This window comes from Simochromis diagramma, unplaced genomic scaffold (assembly GCF_900408965.1).
Source record: "Simochromis diagramma unplaced genomic scaffold, fSimDia1.1 OVJJ01000802.1, whole genome shotgun sequence".
Classification (NCBI taxonomy): domain Eukaryota; kingdom Metazoa; phylum Chordata; class Actinopteri; order Cichliformes; family Cichlidae; genus Simochromis; species Simochromis diagramma.
The window spans coordinates 17,690,443-17,706,032 of record NW_024387492.1 but is presented as its reverse complement, the minus strand read 5'-3'; the positions used below and the strand labels follow the sequence as shown (position 1 = coordinate 17,706,032).

General features: G+C 41.8%; 1 protein-coding gene across 2 annotated transcripts in view; it reads right to left on the bottom strand.

The window, feature by feature from the left end:
• Positions 1 to 15,590, bottom strand: part of LOC120725207 (up-regulator of cell proliferation-like) — a 31,619-nt gene that overhangs the window by 13,829 nt on the left and 2,200 nt on the right. The window contains exon 1 of one of the 2 annotated variants that reach the window (XM_040017966.1): positions 11,466 to 12,470. The exons of the other annotated variant lie outside the window; for it this stretch is intronic. The gene's annotated coding sequence lies outside the window, so the exon portion shown is untranslated. Of the gene's footprint in view, positions 1 to 11,465; positions 12,471 to 15,590 lie in introns of those variants that run through there. 2 annotated transcript variants of the gene reach the window in all.

Here is a 15,590-nt window from a genome sequence, read left to right as displayed (position 1 = left end):
ATTTGTTACGTTTTATGAAGTAGGACTGAAAAAAATGCCAAAGCCTAGCCAGCCGCGGGCGCCATTTTGGTTTCCTTTCTCCACTTATTTCAGGTCGTTTTAGCTGAATAAGCTCCTTGTCGTGTCCTGATTTTGAGAATATGAATGTTAATCTGCTGTTGGCAGTGAAGAACGACTGTTTACTGGTTCTGAAATGTGATTTTGAGAATGTTAAAGCTAAAGCTAAGCCTGCCAGCATGCACATGACTCTTTCATGTATTTGTGAGCTACTAAGCTAAATTGGTTTAAGACCAAGCACTGGTATGTTGGTTAAAACAATCAGAATACATAGGTATTTGGGTTAAGAGTTAAATAGAGGTAAAAATGTATTTGAACATGCATTTCATATTGTTTTGAATTGTCATTCAGAGAGAATAGCCGAGTAAATGATTTGAAGGTCACTACACATGAAGTACTTTTGTTTCCCATGAAAAGATCGTGGTATTGCAGCTTGAACATACAGACGGTTTTATTGTTATTTCTGTTGTATATAGAGAATGGTGATGCTGCAAGTTAAAAATACATGTGATTGTATAAATAAATATGGCAGAAGCGAGGCAAAGAGAAACTTCACCAGTCGTCTCTGTCTCATCATTTCCCTGTTTTGCAGGAACATTTAATCTGTTTCACCGGCCCATACTCTGGGTCGGTTACAGATTCTTGGTGGCCCGTACGGGGATTGGTTCCACATCATCAATGGAGCTGATCCTCACACATCCATAAGACCTGCTGCGGAGCTGATGGTCCAAGGAGAGTTGGTGTAAAGCGGAGGAGCTGCTGTCCACTACAGAGGGAAGATCCAGTTTAGAATTACCCATCGCAGAGCAACGAGGAGGACATCATGGCTGACGGCGTAAGGAAGAGCCTGGTGTGGGACATCAGGAAGGGCCTTTTCGCACTGATGCCGGATCAGCTTTTTGAGATTGCTGCAAAGGTGGGTCCAGTACCAGGCAAGGATCTGTCAGAGCTGTCAAGTGATGATGCAGAAGGAAGCTTCGAGTACATCAACTCCTTCATCTACAGCGAGGCAATGTTAGAAGCTGAGGACAGTGGGATGGGGGAATTGTTAGCGCTAAAGGACATGGTAGATGAACTTCTGAATCCTACCAACAACCAGACCAGTGCCGTGGAGACAGATGTGGAAACACGGACGTCAGAGCGTGCACCCCACCCTACCTCAGAGCCCAGCCAGTTCAATGCAGCTCAAGTAAACATGGATCAGTCTGACTCTAGCCTTAACATCCCACAAGAAGAACTCCTTAAAATGATTTCGGACTATGAGAAGGTTGGTAGGACATTGCAAGGTTTAGTAAAAACTCCTGCACTACAGCAAGCTCAAGAACAACTCACCTCACAAAGTAATGTTAGACCTCCCCCCGGCCCTGTAGTTTCCCTCAAAGACCTACCTTATCTTCCGAGACGTGAGTTTAAGGTTCAGGGAGGCCAAGTAGGAGATCACATGTCAGACATCAGCTACAACAGTGTGTGTAGGCAGATAGAGGAGGGTCTAAAAGAGAATTTTACAGAATCTGAGATTGTTAGAGGGGTGTTAAAAATAATTAAACCAGGCAGTTTCAAGGACATGTTAGTCAATAAAGATGACATGACAGTTGCCGGGTTAAAAGGATTCCTGCAGTCCCATCTTGGAGAAAGGAGTAGTACAGAGCTGTTCCAGGAACTGATTTGTGCCAAACAGAGAGAAAATGAAACAACACAACAATTTCTCTACCGCATAATTGGCCTAAAACAAAGAGTTCTTTTTGAGTCCAAAAAGGCTGATTCTGAGATTAAATATACCCCAGAAACAGTTCAAGGTGTCTTCTTGCACACAGTTTATCAGGGGATCGGACATAAGGACAATGATATTAGAAGAGAGCTGAAGCCCTTGCTGGCGAATCAGTCAGTGACAGATGAGATGATTCTGAAACATGCAATGAGAGTGACCAGTGAAGAATCTGAGCGTCACCGGAGATTAGGTTCCACACCCCGAGCAAAACAGTTCAGTGCTCATGTTGCCCATGTGGATGAGGGGAAAGTCAAACTAACAAAGAGAGAGGTTGCAGATCAAAAGTCAACAGCCGACACAGTAAAGCAACTGGAAGGGAAGATTGATGCACTCACTAGAGTAGTAGATTCACTCGCAGAAAAAATGAAGAAAGAGTCTTCTAGCAGTACAGCTAGACCAGCTGCACCAAAGACTGAGAGACTTTATGCATGTTCTACATGTTCACAGGTGGGCTCTAAAAATTGTAACCACTGCTTCTCATGCGGCGAAGAGGGCCATAGAGCAATTGGCTGCCTCAAACGTCCAAAGCAGCCGGGAAACGAGGGCCGGTTGCTGCGGAGGGACCAGCTGTGACCGGGACGACATCGGGGTCCCACCTTGACACAGAGACTGAATCATGTAACACCACCAAAGTGCACCAAGCTAAACTCAAGAGACAGAAATCCAAGAAGAGCAAAAATGAGCCACTAAAAACCGCTGTAAGCAACAGAGAGCCAATAGTAAGACTAATAGGAAAAAAAGCAACAACAAAATGCCTTCTTAATGGGTTAACGGTGACCGCTCTTGTAGATACAGGGGCTCAGGTTAGCTTGATAGACCGAGCTTGGAAAAATAAATACATTCCAGATGTCAATGTCCGTCCGATAGCAGAGCTCATAGAGTTAACTGACTATGGAAAAGTGCCAAAGATTTATGCAGTTAATGGGGAATCTCTTCCATTTGATGGGTGGGTAGTATTAACTGTAAATTTGCCAGGCAATGAAGACCCAGAGCTTTCCATGAATGTGCCGTTTCTAATTAGCTCAGTGCCCTTAGACACACCACTCATAGGGTTCAATGTGGTGGAAGTGTTAATCCAGGGAAGCCCAGCACAGGCTGCTTCTAACTTAGCTAAGCTACTTGGGGGTGCACTGTCTATTCCAGTCGATGAAGCACAGGGAATGGTACATTTCATCCAGACACATCAGGAGAACACAGCTCAGGGGCGCTTGAGGGTGGGTTACAGAGACACAGTAATTCCTGCTGGCAGCACAACCTGGGTAAAGTGTAAAGTCCCACCACAGCTTGACCCAAGTGAACGTTTAGTCTTGTTTGAGCCTGAAGAGAGTTCTGTCCAGTTGCAGCAGTTAGGATTAGGAGAGGGACTCTTAGAGATCCAGCCCGGCAAACTACCTTATGTAGCTGTGCCTGTAGAAAACCACACTAGACATGACATTGTTCTAACAAGAAAGACTGCTATTGGTAGCGTCCAGGCAATTAAGAAGGTGATAGAGACAGATTCACCCATTGAAAACGACGCTAAAGTAGAGGCAACTACTGTTTGTCAGGCAGAGACAGGTTCCCCTAGAACTTTGTGGCAGCCACCAGTAGATCTAGGCCATCTTGAGAAACAGCAGCAAGACATTGTGGAAAAGATGTTATGGGAGGAGTCAGGCGCTTTCGCTAAAGATGCTCATGACATTGGTTGTATTCCTAGTTTGCACATGTCACTCAACCTCAAAGATGACATCCCAGTGCAGAGAGCCTACTCCTCTGTCCCAAAGCCTTTGTTCTCCGAAGTGAAGGAGTACATACAGGACCTCCTGGCCAAAGGGTGGATTGTTAAATCCAGGTCACCGTATGCTGCTCCAGTCGTCTGTGTCCGAAAAAAAGACGGCTCGTTACGCCTTTGTATAGACTACCGTCTGCTGAATCAGAAGACCATTCCGGATAAACACCCTCTTCCTCGGATCCAAGACCTGACCGACACTCTGGGGGGGCATTCATGGTTCAGTATCCTTGATCAGGGAAAGGCGTACCACCAGGGCTTCATGGCGGAGGGCTCACGTCACCTCACAGCCTTCGTCACCCCCTGGGGCCTTTATGAGTGGGTACGAATACCCTTCGGCCTCTCCAATGCACCTGCGGCTTTTCAAAGAAGCATGGAGGAGATGTTAGCTTCGCTCAGGGACAATTGTTGTATCCCATACCTGGACGACATCTTATGCTATGCACCAGCATTTGAAGAGCATGTTGAGGGTGTGAGACAAGTTTTAAGAGCACTCCAGAGGCACGGAGTAAAACTAAGACCCGAAAAATGCGAACTGTTTCGCAAAGAAGTAAGGTATGTTGGCCGCCTTGTATCTGCAGAAGGGGTAAGGATTGATCCAAAAGACTTAGAGGCAGTAGAATCCCTAAAAACTAAGACACCTCAAACAGTTGGTGATATAAGGCGTCTACTTGGCTTCTTAAGCTACTACAGAAGCTACGTCCAAGACTTTTCGAGGATTGCAAAACCTCTCTATGAACTGTTAAAAGTAAAACCGGACATGCCAACCTTCCCATCGCGCCAACTGAAGACTAAGGGTCCCCAGTTGTCATCCAAGGCCCCCGTTGAATGGACTAGTGAACACCAGCATGTACTTGAACAGCTAATTACCATGCTTACGAGTCCCCCAGTTTTGGCCTACCCAGATTTTAACTCACCGTTCTGCCTCCACACAGATGCCTCAGAACAGGGCCTCGGTGCTGTTCTCTACCAGCGCCAGGATGGAAAATTACGGGTAATAGCGTATGGGTCCAGGACATTGTCACCAGCAGAAAAGAATTATTGTCTCCATAGCGGCAAGCTAGAATTTCTGGCACTTAAATGGGCAGTGTGTGAGCGTTTTAGAGACTATCTGTACTATGCTCCACACTTTACCGTCTATACAGATAATAATCCATTGACCTACGTTATGAGTACTGCCAAGCTTAATGCCGTGGGCCATCGCTGGGTCGGGGAACTGTCAGACTTCCACTTTGAGATCAAATACAGGCCTGGCCGGGCCAATGTTGATGCTGACACATTGTCCCGTCTCCCTCTTAACATTGACATGTATGTGGGTGAGTGCACTGAAGAGTTATCACCTGAGGTGGTCCAAGCGGCCTGGGGTGGAGCTAGAGCAGCTCGAGAAAGTGATGTTGCATGGATTGCTGCCCTAACTATCGCTGAAAATGCAGCCCGGGAGCCACATCCAGTTTTCCCTGCAATCGACCAAGATGAGCTAGCTCAAGCACAAAGAGAAGACAAAACGGTTGGAGAAATAATGAGGCTAAAGGAGAAAATGACAGTCTTAACAAATGACATCAGAAACACAGTGACTAAAACAACGAGGAAAATGTTGCAGGAGTGGGACAAATTACATTTCAAAAACGGACTGATGTATAGGCAGACAGGTGAAAGGCAACAACTAATCCTCCCCGCCAAGTACAAAGAGACGGTGTTAAAGCACCTGCATGATAACATGGGACATATCGGCACAGAGAGAGTACTAGCACTGGTGAGAGAGAGGTTCTACTGGCCGTACATGAAACGGGACATAGAAAGCTATGTTACCAGGAAGTGCCGCTGTATCATTAGCAAGAAACCAACAACCCAAGTACGTGCTCCAATGGGCACCATCACATCCACCTCGCCTTTGGACCTGGTCTGCATCGACTATCTCCACCTGGAGCCCAGCCGGGGGGGATATGAATACATTCTTGTCGTCGTGGACCACTTCACCAGGTTTGCCCAGGCGTACCCCACCAAAAACAAGTCTGGGAAGACAGCAGCTGAGCGAATCTTTGGAGAGTTCATTCCGCGCTTTGGGTACCCAGCACGACTTCACCATGACCAAGGGCGCGAGTTTGAAAATGAACTTTTCAAGACACTGAGGGAGAAATCAGGTACTGGACACTCGAGAACATCCCCATATCATCCTCAAGGTAATCCTGCCGAGAGGTTTAACAGGACACTTTTACAAATGTTAAGAACGCTAGGTGAAAAAGAAAAGGGGAATTGGAAGGATCATTTGCCACACATAGTTCACGCTTACAACTGTACACGCCATGAATCCACAGGTTTTTCCCCCCATTTTCTACTGTTTGGGCATCACCCGCGCCTTCCTGTAGACATTTTATTTGGTCTAGTTGGGGAGAAGCAGATAATGTCACACAAAAGCTACACAGACAGGTGGGCGAAAAGAAGCGTACAGGATAGCCAGTGAAAAAAGTAGGTTGTCCAGTATCAAAAACAAGTCTTTCTATGATAAAAAGCTGAGGGGTGTAGTGTTACAGCCTGGTGATAGGGTCCTCGTAAGGAACTGCAGTGAACGTGGGGGACCAGGGAAGCTGCGATCTTACTGGGAGAAAACCATTTATTTGGTTAAAGGGCAAATAGGTGATAATCCAGTTTATGCAGTCTATTCGGAGGGCAGTGATGGAAGTAAAACCAGGGTCCTACACCGTAACCTCCTATTACTGGTTAACGACCTCCCAGTTGAGGCTCCGCCTCGGAGATCTGAGCAGGCACCTAAGAAACCGATTAGACAGAGAGAAGCGGAGTTAAGTGAACAAAACAGACAGAAAAGCGATTCTAGTGACTCAGAATCTGATGAGGATGCAGGAGGGTACTGGTTTAGGTTCCCCAGAGAGGCTAGACATGTTGAAAGAGACATCCATTATAGTCAATCTGGCGTACCCCAAAGCCCTGAGGACCAAAGGAACCGCTTCCGGTTACCAACTAGAGACAGTGAAAGAGAAAGAACCTCCAGCGAACATGAACAGACAGGAAGAGACAGTCAGATGCCCCCTGTCCCTGAGGTACAGGCACAGCCAAATTGTCTGGAAGAAGAATGTGAAAGGTCCACTTTACCTGGGCAGGCGCTACCACAGATACCAGCAGGTGACCCACAGACTGAGTTAAGAAGGTCAGCCCGAGAAAGGAGACCTAGACAAGTGTTTACTTATGAGTCACTGGGAGAACCGGCTCTACAGCCACAGGCCATAGTATCTGCACTAGCTGCGCCATTCTTTCCATACCAGCCATGGACACTAACACCTTTTGTACCATTTAGCCCAGGATTTGCATCTTGTGTGCCTTATCCAGTTGGGCCATATACTTACCCTGCACATATGCCATGTTGAGTATGACTGTATTACTTTTGAAAATGTTTGTATTTTTGAATGTCAGGAGCCATTTCCATTTGTCAGGGAGCGTGTGACACACTAATGTGTGATCCCATCAGAAGTAGTACTTAAAAGAAAGAGAGATTTGTCACCGAAGTGAACTATGTTTAATGAGGTAGTTGCACCCCCCAGCCTCCGGGTGGCGCATTGTTCAGTGAGACAGAATAGCCAGGTCATAGGTCCTCCTCTCCAATATGGCAGAAGCGAGGCAAAGAGAAACTTCACCAGTCGTCTCTGTCTCATCATTTCCCTGTTTTGCAGGTTTGTAACCGGTAAAACTATATTAAAACGGTTGTAAAATATTGATAAGAAACACAGCTAAATGTGGGGGTATAAATCAGCGGGTAAACCCTGTTATTTGTTACGTTTTATGAAGTAGGACTGAAAAAAATGCCAAAGCCTAGCCAGCCGCGGGCGCCATTTTGGTTTCCTTTCTCCACTTATTTCAGGTCGTTTTAGCTGAATAAGCTCCTTGTCGTGTCCTGATTTTGAGAATATGAATGTTAATCTGCTGTTGGCAGTGAAGAACGACTGTTTACTGGTTCTGAAATGTGATTTTGAGAATGTTAAAGCTAAAGCTAAGCCTGCCAGCATGCACATGACTCTTTCATGTATTTGTGAGCTACTAAGCTAAATTGGTTTAAGACCAAGCACTGGTATGTTGGTTAAAACAATCAGAATACATAGGTATTTGGGTTAAGAGTTAAATAGAGGTAAAAATGTATTTGAACATGCATTTCATATTGTTTTGAATTGTCATTCAGAGAGAATAGCCGAGTAAATGATTTGAAGGTCACTACACATGAAGTACTTTTGTTTCCCATGAAAAGATCGTGGTATTGCAGCTTGAACATACAGACGGTTTTATTGTTATTTCTGTTGTATATAGAGAATGGTGATGCTGCAAGTTAAAAATACATGTGATTGTATAAATAAATATGGCAGAAGCGAGGCAAAGAGAAACTTCACCAGTCGTCTCTGTCTCATCATTTCCCTGTTTTGCAGGAACATTTAATCTGTTTCACCGGCCCATACTCTGGGTCGGTTACACAAGCTCAAATTCAGTTAGAAGCTAAATGAATTTCAGGCCTTTGGCCTGTCAGGTTTATGGATTCTATGTGTTTGTAAGCATGTGCGGCCTTCTATGCTGTAAGTCAACCTCAATATATCAACTGAGACATAGCGCTCAGCGAAGCTTAAAACCTTGAATAGACTGGGCATCAAGTCTTTCATGAGCACAATCGCAATGTGTAAAAAAAATCATTTCTATGTATATAATCTTCAATGTTATTCATTTGGGTCAGCGACACTTTTAACACCCTCTTAAGAAGCTCTCTCCTCTACCCTAGAAATAAATCTATGTAATATCTGTTTCTGTAAGCCTGCATTATAACCACTTATTCTAGAAATCAAAAAGAAATCAAACATTTTCTACTCCTAAAATCTTCGCTAGTTTTCCCCAAAGCATATCTTTTATTCAAAGTGTCCCGCAATTTCCCTTTAAGTTTGGTATACAGCTTCTTACGAACACCAGCATTTTATCTTCTAAACAGTATTCAGTTCATTTTAATCCTTTAACTTAAACATGAAAATAACAATTTCTGCCTCAGTTTTCCCATATCTAAATTATCAAAAACCCCAAAAGTCATAAAATGATCCTAAAACCCATTTCAAATTAATCCTTAAATCCCCCCTTTTTTGACACATCTTATGTGTCAAACTCAAAATGCTTCACCCAAGCTTGGGAAATTAAAAGAAAAAGGTTAGTCATATCATTTCTCAAAACACCTCAGCAATCCTCCTCTTAGGTATATCTGCTCCGGCCCTGCAAACCTGTGTTTAAGGAATGAAATCAATTTAATCATCATGTCAGATCTTTTCGAACTCCTGGCTCCATCCAGAGCCTGCATCCTTGGAACTTCCTAGAAACAAAACCTGTGCGTTAACCTGAACTTCACATTTCATACTCAGTTTTCCCCACTTATGATCCAATCTGTGTTATAAGAAAGAAACTTAAAACAGAACAGTTATCAGTCATGTGTTTAACCTTAGTCCAGTCTTTATCTCAGTGTCCAGTCGGTCCAACCTTTAGTCCACGTCGTCCGTCCAGTCACCGTCCATTTACACACATTCATCCACACGCATTCACACCAGGTATTGCTGATAGTGGAGCCTCCCGCGCAAATAATCAGATTCTCTACCCTCAGCAGCATGAGCTCATTCATTTGTTTTATTTTGTTTTTTTAGGAAAATAGTTCTTTATGCTTTTGGACTGGGTTGACTGCAATCCTTTTAGACAGGGACTTACAACCTGATCAGGTCCCCACAGGTAGCCTTTCCCTTAACCCATTGTAATCTCAGAAAGTCGCCTTATATTTGTTCTCCCGGAAATTTTACAGCGCTGTTAATTCACTCCCCTTCCAGGCCTGCTTAGAACAAAAATGAGAAAAAAGAGAGCTGATTATTAGCTCATCAAAGCACAAAACAAAATCACCTGACAGGTTTCCTCTAAGTGCACTGTTACAATTTTAAAGGGCCCCCTTAGACATGTCCATGTTTAATAAAACTCCCTCTATTAAAAAAACAAGACAACCCAAACCTAACCGACAAAATCAACCCATCACTAAAACAACAACCTCAAACATCCTCCACACAGAAAAGTTTTGCCACCGGTTCTTCAGGGTCCTGACACTCCCAGGTCAACTGACATAATTTCACCTCTTCAATACACCGAAAATCTCGTCAAAAGCTGCACAGTTTTGCACACCCACACAGTGTCTCCTCCAGTACAAGCTTCACACACAGTTAAACAGGAAACCTAAGTTCCTCTTTTTTCTGTCCCCAGCCATTCAACTAATTTGCATACTGAGTCATATCTCAAGAAGTTGCTGTGACAAGAGAAATGCATGTTTAAACATTACCACATTATTGAATTATTTTCATTTTCTTTCTATACTAATCACTTCTTTTGATCAATCTGTACAATAGCACTCCTAATTCACGCTTATAAAAACTACTTCAATCGCTTTTCCTTTTTCCATAAATCATTCCCTTGTCATATAACTTCTCTGAGTCATTCCTCAACTTCAAGCTTTAAGTGTGTTTCATTAAACATTCACACTATTGTAACACTCAGAAACGTAGCAATCTGATTTTCATTGCATATGTTTGTGTTCTTAGCCAAGTTTAATTGATGTCTGTGCATTAAGCTTCATGAGCTCTCTTGTCTTCGTAAGGTTAATGCATTTTCTGTTTGTGTGTGTGATTTTGTATATGTTTCTTTTCCAGTGTTCCAGACCCCTTCACAATTTTCCACTTAAACAGTCAGTTTTTCTCTTTCCCCGATTTGCTAACCCAAATTTTGATTTCCCACCTTAAATAACAAACTGAAACATTTTCATTATTATCATCACTGCTTAAATGACCCGTTTCCCTCTCTTTCCGGTCAAAAATACCAATTATGTCATGTATATAAATGTAAGCGTGTTCTTCATTGCATTCTTTATGGCTACGTTCACACTGCAGATCTTAATGCTTAATTCCGATTTTTTGATCAAATCCGATTTTTTTGTCTGCTCGTTCACACTACAAATAAAATGCGACAGCAAACGCTCCCTAGTGTGAACGCTCAAAGCGGCCCGCATGCGCAAAAGAAGATGTCACACACAACGCGCTCTGTTTAGACCCAGAGCAAACAATATTGTTTGACTGATGGCCCTTAATATAAAGACTTCGGACTTCATGTTTCCCAATTTTTGCTTTAAGTTATTTTGTTATTTACATAATAATGTAGGTAACCTAATAATTATCCTTATTGCTGTTTTAGAGAGGAGCGGTGCTTCAAAGGATAGTTGCAGATTTCTGTCAGAATCTGCAGGTTATGCAGTACAAATAAAATGTTAACATTTCTCCAACGTTGTCTTCCCAGCAGTTTCACCGGATGGCCAAGAAGCGTTCGCGATGTCTTATCGGGCGCTTCTCTGGCGCTGATAATTGGCGTCTGTCTTGTGTCAGTGATGTAAAAGACGGATTTAATGCGACTTGACCATTCACACAGCAGCCGCTTTCTGAAACATCGGATATGTATCGGATTCAGTACCACATACGAAAGTGACCCAGATCGGATTTGAAAATATGGGATTTGTTCCGTTCACACTGTCATACCATGATCGGATACGGGTCGCATAGGGTCAAAAAAATCGGATTTGATGCGCTTTCGCCTGCAGTGTGAATGTAGCCTAAGTCTTCATGTTAATGTTCAGTGTGTGTAAGATGTTTCTTCATTGCATATAATAATCAGGTTTAATTCATGCATCTTTTCACTGAGCTCTGGATTCAAACTATCTCACTTCTGATTCTTCCCAAAAATAATTTCACATGTAACAATTTGTGTATGTGTGTTTTCTATTCGTTAATGTAATTGTTAGTTAGTTTCTCTCTTTATTTTTACCTTCTTTTTGTTTACTTCTTTGTTGTGATCTGGTGGACATCCCTAAACCTCCATGAGTTCAGCCTTCAATTTCAATCCAATTATATCCTGTATTCTCGCACTCGAACTCGTCCGGGCTTGACCTCCGACTGGTCCCTGTCCTTCTTCTCACAGTGTCCTGTGTTGTCTTGAAATCTCCAGCAACACAGTCCCAAGTCAACTGTTTTCTTCTTCTCTGTTTCTTCTCCGTTGATCTTTTCAGTCTTTTCTTCTAGGTTAACTCCCAGCAGGGCAAAATATCACATCCAGTGCCTTCAAACAGTCATGTCACACTTTTCTTACCAGCCTGCAGTTCAACGTGCATGTTGCATCACGTGCTTTCTTACATGCTGCTGCTGGAGTCCTCGGTGTTATGGTTCAGTTGCACTGTCTTTTGCCTGCTGTTAACTCTTCAATTCCACGATGTTCTGTCTGTCTTCATCAGGAGATTAACTGTCCTTTAAGCTTCTTCTCAGGGTCGGGACAAAGTGAAAGGTCAAGCTGTAAAATTTTAGCCAAAGCCTGGCCTGTTTTCCTCCCAATTCTGTTAATCTATCCTTTTGCCGCTGTACTCAAGTTTCCAGGTTGAGAGAAATCCACCTGTATTAACACACTAAAACATTCAATTAATATCCTTTTCATTTCTTTTCTTAAAACATTCATTTGCTTCATCTGCCTAGAGTTTAACTCATCTCTCTCTCTGGGTCCACACTTGACACAGTCAGTCTCCTTTTATGGGCATGCAGCTCCTGTCACACACACCACTTCCTGTCACACACACGCAGCTACTCAGAGCCATCTTTTCTGTTTCTCTCCTTCCTATTTCTTCAGGGTAATCAAACTCTTGTTTTTTCTTTGTATTTACAGTCTACAAATCCTCTGTAGTTCTGCTAAGTCTTAATCTAAAAACAACGCACCCTTATTTCTCGCACACACTTTTAAATATACTAAGCTTTTTGCATTTGCCAGCATTCACATCACAGTCTTCAGAGTGCTCAGCAGAGCTCTTTCAGACCTCATCAGTTTTTGTAACATCATCCACACAATAGTTTCCTCAGCATTTTGTATCCTTCCCTAAACTTCGTCGTCCCACACACACTTCTCTCTCAGACTTCCTCTGTCCACGCACTCTAAGTCATTATTACTTATTTATTATTTAATACGAATCACACAGAATCACTCAGATCCAGTACTCACAACATTCACACACTTAGAATCACTCAAAATACGCTTTCCTAAGAGTATTTTATCAGACATGCTTTTCAGAATCAGAAAGAGCAAGTGAAAGAAAAACAACTGAAACCTCTAATAATTCTCACAACACACCAACATTTATTGGTGTATTACTATTGAAAGTAATATATTAGTATATATTAGTCTTCCGTATATACAGTCCACTCAATATATATCAAAACTCAGTCAATTACTATACATCCACTACAACAACTCAAAACTTTATTTATAGCCCTCTAATAAACATGAACGGCTTCTCAAACACACGCATTCAACAATGTTCGCAGCAGTACTTGTGAAACCAACTGTGGTTTAAGCAGTTCACGGCTTCCTAATTTGCATTTTCACACACACACAGACGTCTTATAATTACAACTGCACAGATTGTCAGGCCTTTTAACACCTACACAATTTCGACAAATTTAAATTAACATCAGAACATCAGATGCATGCTCTGCAACAAAACTGTCAATTCTGCAGGCACAAAATGCAGTTGCAAGAAAAATATGTCTGAACTCTTACCTAGAATATAAGTCTAGTGTGTGTGTGGGTGTCTCGACCTCAATTGCACTCTGTTTTACCTTTTGGATTTTGCATGTGTTTTGGATTTTGTACGTGTTTTGGAGTTTGCATGTGTTTTGGATTTTGCATGTGCTTTGGATTTTGTACGTGTTTTGGATTTTGCATGTGTTTTGGATTTTGTACGTGTTTTGGATTTTGCATGTGTTTTGGATTTTGTACGTGTTTTGGAGTTTGTACATGCTTTGTCTCTAGGGGCCACCGTACACCTCGCCTACTAAAACTCACAACCAGACAGAGGCCACTCTTATATGTGTAACAATCCAACTAAAACTATATATGTATATATTGAATAAATGCTTTAATTAAATGCCACTACTCAAAGCTTAATAAAAAGAATATAAACGAATAAAAGATAATAATGAATAACCTGGTTATTCAAATAGCCTCATCCAGACAGCTCCTCAAAATAACCACTATTGATATGAGGGAAATATTTTATTGCTATTGTTCATGGTCATCATCATTACCATTGCATTAATAATATAATCTACAGCATTGATATTGCATTCAGATGTTTAAACATATTGGCACCCAATTAGCCTTTATTACAGGTGCAGTTATAACCACTTTAAACTGTTGAGTTAAATCTATAATCTTAAATGCTTTTGAATGCTTTTCATAATCTTAAATGTTTATATGCAGATTCTATTGCATTATAAAAGAAAGGCCTAACTCTGAGTACACTCTGTGCCAAAGCGCAGACTTTTGCAGAGCGTGCTTGTGAAAGTGAAACTAAAGCAGAGTCTAAGTGTAAGTTACTTTGAGGAGCTGTTGGGAAGATACTATTTGAATAACCAGGTTATTCATTATTGTCTTTTATTAAGTTTTAAGTAGTATCATTTGATTAAAACATTTATTCAATATATTACACATATAGTTTCAGTTGTGTACGTGCTGGCCTTCGGTCTGGCGGAAAGGTTACAAGGTTTAGCTGGTGAGGTGAGAGGTGAAACTGAGTGCATTTCAGGTCGACACAAACACCCACACACACAGTAGATGGACTCATTTATAGGTGAAAGTTTAATTATATTTTGCTTGTGACTGCAAACTTGTGCCTGCAAAAGAGCAGTTTGTTGCAGAACTGCTGCTGATGTTTCAGAAGATAAGCGCGGGCAGGACGAGTGACAGGAAGACACCTGGGATGGAGATGAGGCGATGTTGTTTTTTCAAACTGTGTTAAAAGTCATTGTGGTTTTGAAACTTATGCATGTGATGACGCATGAGGGGGCGTCATAAACATTCCCTGATGGTATAAAAACAACTGATTGTGTATTGTTCGAGCGAGATCGATGCTGTCTGCGTACAGTGTTCATCTCCCACACGTGTGTTCATTAAAATCATCATTTGACTCCGGCTGGACCAGTGTTGTTATTTGGATTTCCTCCTATATCCCTCCTCAATATTTGAACCCTTGACACCACCAAAAAATGCACACTTTACAGAGGAAACAAAGACATTTTAGAAGTACACTTCCTGACTTATTCTGAGTCATCTGTTACCAAGCAAACTCAAATGCAGCAGGTTGCTGAATACACTCAGGCCTCTGCATCAGCTACTATTTTACTGTAAGATTAACCTTCTAAGCTCCACGTCACTCATACTCTGCTTAGTTTCACTTTCGCAAGCACACTCTGCAAAAGCATGCAGTTTCCTGTCTACTTTGGCACAGAGTGTACTCAGAGTTAAGCCTTCCTTTTATAACCCAATATAATCAGCATATAAGCATTTAAGATTATAGATTTAACTCAACAGTTTAAAGTGGTTTTAACTGCACCTGTAATAAAGGCTAATTGGGTGCCAATATGTTTAAACATCTGAATGCAATATCAATGCTGTAGATTATGTTATTAATGCAATGGTAATGATGATAGTTATGAATAGTAGCAGTAAAATAATTTCTTTAATCCCACAGAAGATAAAACGCAGTCAATTGAGTGTGGTATTAATATTTCTAAACGCCAACCTTTCCCTTAATTAAAGATCTGGGCGTTCTTTTTCCCCCCCTTTTTTCCCCAAATTTTAATTTATATTTTATTGTGTTGTGGTTTGCAGTGTTTTGTGTTGTTTCACTTTAAGTTTGTTTAAAAGGAAAAAGCTGAAAATTTAAGTAGTTAAAAGTTGAAATGTATGAAATGTAAATGGTTGGTTTTTGTATTTTATAATTTATTTATTACATTTTATGTGGAGTGAATAAATAAAAGTATATTTACAGTGGCCCCTAGAGACAAAACACGTACAAACTCCAAAACACAACTGAAGTGCTCCAGGATGCTAGGGGTCGTGTTGAGCTTT